Source organism: Eleutherodactylus coqui, chromosome 1, assembly GCF_035609145.1.
Source record: "Eleutherodactylus coqui strain aEleCoq1 chromosome 1, aEleCoq1.hap1, whole genome shotgun sequence".
Taxonomy (NCBI): domain Eukaryota; kingdom Metazoa; phylum Chordata; class Amphibia; order Anura; family Eleutherodactylidae; genus Eleutherodactylus; species Eleutherodactylus coqui.
Window position 1 is genome coordinate 16,747,453 of NC_089837.1, and position 6,010 is coordinate 16,753,462.

General features: G+C 48.1%; 1 long non-coding RNA gene across 1 annotated transcript; it reads left to right on the top strand.

Annotated features, from left to right (window-relative positions):
- Window positions 1-267: 267 nt before the first annotated feature.
- On the top strand, window positions 268-3,751 carry LOC136609001 (uncharacterized). Its single transcript, XR_010790038.1, has 3 exons — window positions 268-324; window positions 2,695-2,739; window positions 3,718-3,751. It is a non-coding gene; the product is annotated as an uncharacterized lncRNA (long non-coding RNA).
- The last annotated feature ends 2,259 nt before the right edge of the window (window positions 3,752-6,010 follow it).

The following is a 6,010-nucleotide window of genomic DNA, read 5'->3' on the forward strand; positions in this document are numbered from 1 at the left end:
AGATGAGGAGGAGCAGATTCGTACGGGGTGGTCAGACAGAAGCGGTGACTTGGAGGGAAGGGCAGAGCAACCGAGAGGTGGAGATGCAGGTCATGAGGAATTTGTGTTCACGGTCACCGGCTTCTTCTGCAGATATCAGACAAGGAGAGCGTGGGAGCAGACCGGGTAACAGGATGTCAGCCTGCGGGGCTACAATGTCAAGGAGCCCGAGGAGCCGGTGTGTCACCCAAGAAAGTGGCACGGCACGATACGCACGGGAATACCATCAAACATCACTGCCCGCCCCTAACGTTCCCTTGGCTATGCCGGAGGTCAACGAGGCGGGTGAGTCGTTTCAATTAAATAAAGTTTGGGATAATGTGTCCGGCACGAGCCGGAAGGATGAATTTATGGTGGCTCTCAGAGCCTTGGTGGAAAAATATGATATGGAAAAAGGGCTTCTAGTGTCCTATGATAAACCGGGGAGGGAGGCCTCGCCCGAGGTTGGTGGTCCAGCACAAGGACAAAGGTGCCTGCCCTCGGTGGCAGGGGTGAGCGAGGGTCTGAAATTAGCAGACTCGCTTTTTTGTGGAGTAGCCCCGTTGGATGCGGGGCTGGAGAACGAAGTGGTAACAAAAATTATAAATGGTAACTATGTGGATATATGGTCGCTGTTATCAGTCGAACACGTGTCAGTTGATAAGGAACGGTTCACTGAACGTGGGAGTGAGAAAAAACCCAAAGTAGCCAAAACATTTGGGAATTGGCTACAGGCCTTTTTGATTTTGGCACATGTAGTGTGCAAGCAGCAGCCGCAGAAGGGCCCGGAATTGCTCGTGTACATCAACACGATCCACAGTGCATATAAGTTGCACGGGGGATCGGCTTGGTGGCGATACGACGAAGATTTTCGTCGCAGAATTTCGGGTTCACAGCATATCAGTTGGGCGTCAAAGGCGACTGACGTTTGGATACAGCTGATCCTGGCGCAAAAACCCGTAAAACATAGCTTTCAAGGATCGGCCGCAGGAGCCAGTGGACAGCAGGCTGCTGCGGCCCCAAAACCATCCGGTTCATGCTGGGCCTTCAACGAAGGCCACTGCCGTTTTTTCACATCGTGCAAATTTCGGCACGAATGTTCGGTCTGTGGAGGTTCGCACACGGCGTTGCGTTGTTTCCGACGCCAACGAGCGACGGGAGTTCCCGGCACAGGGGCGAACGCCGGTGAGCGTCCAGTACCTGGAGCCGTGGCTCGACCGGTACCCCCGGAGACTGGAAGCAAGCCTGCTTAGATCAGGGTTTGCTGAAGGTTTCTTTATCCCGCATTCCCCAGTTTCGTCGGCGTCTTTTTGCCAGAATTTAAAGTCCGCTCGCGATAATAAACAGTTGGTGATGGAGAAGTTGCTGAAGGAGGTAGAAATGGGTCGAATGGCGGGCCCGTTCCGGGAACCGCCGTTCGTGAACTTGCGGGTTTCCCCTTTGGGACTGGTTCCGAAGAAGGAAGCTGGCAAGTTCAGACTTATCCATCACCTATCCTATCCGTCGGGTGAATCAGTCAACGACGGAATATCAAAAGAGCAAGCGGCGGCGTCTTATACGTCTTTCGACTGCGCGGTTGCATTAGTTAGACAGGCGGGAAAAGGCGCCTGGTTGGCAAAGGCCGATATTGAATCGGCTTTCCGGCTTCTGCCGGTGCATCCGCAGTGTTTTCATCTGCTGGGATGCAGCATCGAGGACCAGTTTTTTGTTGACATGTGCCTACCGATGGGTTGCTCTATCTCCTGTTATTATTTTGAGGTTTTTAGTTCATTCTTGGAATGGATGTTGAGAGTGGAGACGGGCATCTCATCGGTAGTGCATTATTTGGATGATTTTCTTTTTGTTGGTCAGGCAAATTCGACGGCCTGCGAGTTTTTACTTTCGTCGTTTCGTAGTTTGATGAAAAAAGCCGGGGTCCCCTTGTCGGACGAGAAGACGGTTGGCCCCGCGTCGAGGCTCGGTTTTTTAGGTATAGAAATCGACACGGAGGAAATGACTTTCCTCTTGCCGGATGAAAAAGTGGCGCGTTTGCGCCAAGTCGTGGAGTTGGTGGGCAGTTCTCGGAAGGTAACACTGCACCAACTCCAAGTATTGTTAGGGTTGTTGAATTTCGCGTGCAGGGTCATTCCGATGGGGCGAGCCTTTTCCCGGCGGTTGTCACTAGCAACGAAAGGGGCAAAGGAACCCCATCATTTTGTCAGGGTGACAAAAGGGATGAGGTCAGATCTGCACATATGGAGAGTTTTTCTGAGTTCGTTTAACGGTCAAGTAATATGTATGGAGGAGGAGAAGCAGAATGAGGAGATCGGTTTGGTATCGGATGCAGCTGGTTCATACGGATTCGGAGTAATATTGGGTGATCAATGGTGTTGTGCTGCATGGCCTGATACATGGATAGAAAGAAAATGGATAAAGAACACAGCGTTATTGGAGATTTTCCCTTTGGTGGTGGCAATGGAGATATGGGGTCAGAGGTTGGCCAACGGTAATATTTGTTTTTGGTCAGATAATCAAGCGGTGGTGCAAATGGTCAACAAGCAATCGTCATCTTCAACGTTGGTGCTGGCAGCATTACGCCATTTGATCTTACGGTGTTTACAGCACAATGTTAAGTTTAAAGCGAGACATGTACCAGGATATTTGAATGCTACTGCTGATGCTCTTTCTCGTTTTCAGATGTCACATTTCAGGGAGCTGCACCCGACGGCGGAGGTCGAGGGGGTATGTTGCCCTGCTTTCTTGTGGGAAGTGATAGAGGAGAGCTGTTAGCTCTCGTAAAAGCGTCAGTAACAAGTACCACATGGAATCGATATAACAAAGTATGGAAAGAATGGTTAGCAGCGGCGGGTGGAATTTTTCCAACAGAAGAAAGGGCAAGGGCGGTAACATTAGATGTCCTGTCCGTAATGCGTAAAAGCGGTTCATCAGCGGATGCGGCGAAAAAACGACTATCGGCCATAGCATTTTTGTTGCGCTTACACGGGGCAAGAGACGTGACGAAGGACTTCGTTTTTGGGCAAATAATAAAAGGGTGGAAGAAGGACAGGGTGACCAAGGACGGCAGGCGCCCCATCACGTTTGAGTTATTAAATGCTATCCTCGACGTGGTGGAGTCGGTCTGCACGGATGCTTCCGAAGCAGAGCTTTTCCGCGCGGCTTTTTCCATCGCCTTTTTTGCTGCATTACGCATAGGGGAGTTAGTATCGGCGTGCAAATCTAAGCCCGGGGGGTTGTTTTTCTCAGACGTGGTAATTGACGAAGACTGTATGAAGATAGGTGTCAGAAGATCTAAGACAGACATATACGGGATGGGAGAATGGATCAGGATAGGCAAATTGGGGACAAAGTGGTGCCCGGTGTTACTGGTAAAGGTTTTCGCCAAGAGACACTGTGGGACTGGCCCGTTTTTGTGCCATGCGTCGGGTTTTCCTTTAACAAAATACCAATTTACGGCGGTCATGCGAAAGAGCATTAGAATGCTAGGCCTTGACCCCTCGGAATTCGGATCACATTCGTTTAGGATCGGAGCTGCGACGTCCGCCTTTGCGTGTGGCATGGGTATCGAGGGGGTTAAGAAGGTGGGTCGTTGGAAATCAGATGCATATCGGTCATATGTTCGGCCAGATCTGAGAGTTCTATAAATATTGTTTATGGTGTTGCGATTTCTGCTTTGGTTTTGTTCTTTTATTTTATCCACAGTGTCGGATTGGACAGTATGGGTGGTGGGCCACTCTTATGTACACTGGGCGGAAAAGAGAGCCAGAAATAGGCCCATTGGTGTGAACTTAGGCCTTAATGTGCAAGTGCGTTGGCTTGGTATTAGAGGATTACAATGGCCCAGGCTGCTCCAGGAGGTGCTAAAAATCAGCAGCTGGAAGAATGACAGAGTGATATTAGTTATTCACGCTGGAGGAAACGACCTTGGGAAGATAAAGGTTGCTGAGTTGATAGCATTGATGAAAGCGGACATTTTTCGTTTCAAGGAATTTTTTAAGAGGGTCATAATTGTTTGGTCAGACATCGTGGCCAGAAGAATTTGGAGAGAGGCAAGAGATAATGAAGCCATCGAGAGAGTGAGGAAGACCGTTAATTTTAGGATATCAAAGCATGTGCGAGCGTTAGGTGGGATAGCAATACGTCATTGGGAGCTGGAGAGAAGAGAGCGCGGGATGATGCGAGGTGACGGAGTGCATCTTAGCGACATAGGGCTAGATACCTTTTTATCTAGGTTGCAGGATGGGGTAGAGTCAGCTCTTTTGCTGGCATGTGGGGGGCGGAGTGCAGCATAGTAATATGCTGCATCCTTCGTGGCGGAATTTGAGGACTTCCATGCCAGCAAGAAATGGAAGGGCTTTTTCAGGCCGAGAGGGGCCTTCTTACGCCTCAGTTTTTTACGGAAGATTTTAGAATCGGACAATTTTATTTTTGGCATGGAAGGAGAAAAATAGAGGATTCGTTAAAAGGTTTTATACAGTTAAATAAAGGCTGTGGCCTACCCACAATATGCCAGCATATAGTTGTATGGTGTCTTTGTTTAATGGGGAACGGGGGTTAATGGGTAAGTCCCTCCAGTCTAGATAGCAGCAAAGCTTACTGGCGAAGATGCTGAGGACTGGAGGGGAGGGGTCAGGAAGAAAGGAAGTGACCAGGGGTAGGGGTGGAGTTAGCAGGGTTAGAGGAAGAAGAGGGAAGAGGAAGATCATTCTGGACCGGGAGAAGAAGAGTGAAGACGCCCGCCCACCCGCCCTCTGAGCTGAGGGGGGGGGATGAAAAGATTATTAGAAGAGGTGGGGGGAAGTAATGTTACAGGAAGTTGTCACAGCCGGTTAGGCGGAATTTGAGGACTTCCATGCCAGCAAGAAATGGAAGGGCTTTTTCAGGCCGAGAGGGGCCTTCTTACGCCTCAGTTTTTTACGGAAGATTTTAGAATCGGACAATTTTATTTTTGGCATGGAAGGAGAAAAATAGAGGATTCGTTAAAAGGTTTTATACAGTTAAATAAAGGCTGTGGCCTACCCACAATATGCCAGCATATAGTTGTATGGTGTCTTTGTTTAATGGGGAACGGGGGTTAATGGGTAAGTCCCTCCAGTCTAGATTCCTCGTTGTCTCCAGCACTGCTGGTATAGATCCTTGTGGTCTCCACTGTTTCCGGTATGGATCCTCTTGGTCTCCTCCACTGACTTTAGCCCATTTTGAGCATGCACCATTTACAAGGACCGTTCTTTCCTATTGAGCCAACCTTTTCCCCAGACAGGCAGTGGATGTAAGGGTGGCCCCTCGTGGGAGCCACTTCATACATGATTGTCAGTGGTACAACAAAACAACTGAATATGTAATGTAACTACATGCAAAGCTCTGATGCTACAGGCAGGCCGTGAGATGATGGAGTGTGGGTGAGAAGGTAGTCCATGTAGGCACTCGGCCTTATTCACACGCTTAATGTGGTGTGATAACCAGACCGACCCCCATGTCTGCAGATCCGGTTATACGTCTGGCTGGTATCTTGTTTATTTTCTTATGCTTGCAAACTCTACAACAGCTTATTAATAAACAGTCAGAAAAGGAGCGAGCGCGGATATCCCCATCTGTGATGGGCTGTATTACAGTATATGATGTGCTGGATATTATGTTGTATTACAGTATGTGTTATATATATATCGCTGTATGGTGTGCGTTACGCTGTATTACACTGTATGGTGTACGTTACGCTGTTTTACAGTATATGTGTTGTGTATTACAGTGTATGAGGTGCTGTATATTGTGTTATATTACACTGTATGTTCTATGTTACGTTGTATTACAGTATATGTGTTATATATATCGCTGTATGGTGTGCGTTATGCTGTATTACAGTATATGATGTGCTGTATATTATAGTGTATGATATGCTGTATATTGTTATATTACACTGTATGTTACGTTGTATTACAGTATATGTGTTATATTACACTGTATGTATTGTGTATTATGGTGTATGATATGCTGTATA